Here is a 718-nt window from a genome sequence, read left to right on the forward strand (position 1 = left end):
TGCTGCTGAGGATGTGAACAGACAGGGATGTTCCTGCATTGCTGGTGGGATTGCAAAATGGTCCAACTTCTCTGGAAAGCAATATGGTGCTTCCTTAGAAGGTTGGGAATAGAAACACTGTATGATCCAGCAATTCCTCTACTTGGTATTTACCCACAAGAAATAGGAGCCATAACACTAGTAGATATATGCACACCAATGTTCATAGAAGCACTATTTACAATAGCAAAAAGATGGAGACAGCCAAAGTGCCCATTCACTGAAGAATGGATGAACAAACTGTGGTACATACACACAATGGAATATTATGCTACCATGAAAAATAACAAGGAAGCTGCAAGCCACCGCATAACATGGATGAACCTTGAGGACATTTTGTTGAGTGAAATCAGTCAGTCACAAAAGGAGAAATACTGCATAGGACCACTACTGTAAAAGATTAAGAAAAAGATCCCATACTAAAGGGGGGTGGATTCTTTGCTGGTTGCTGGGATGTGGGGATGGTGTGGGGAGAGGGAGGAGGGGAAAGTACAGCAAAGGGCAGGGAACAGACACAGGATAGATAGTTTGGGTATTGGGTTGGGGGGCAATATACAAAAGGGAGAGGGGAATAGAGAACAAAGCAGGTGGGAGAACAATTAGGCAGGTTTGCATGGTCCAAGTGGGACAGAGGTAAATAATGAAATATGCACAACCTTGGAACAACAGGGCTCTGGGA

The sequence above is a fragment of the Chrysochloris asiatica genome, unplaced genomic scaffold (assembly GCF_000296735.1).
Source record: "Chrysochloris asiatica unplaced genomic scaffold, ChrAsi1.0 scaffold00128, whole genome shotgun sequence".
Taxonomy (NCBI): Eukaryota; Metazoa; Chordata; class Mammalia; order Afrosoricida; family Chrysochloridae; genus Chrysochloris; species Chrysochloris asiatica.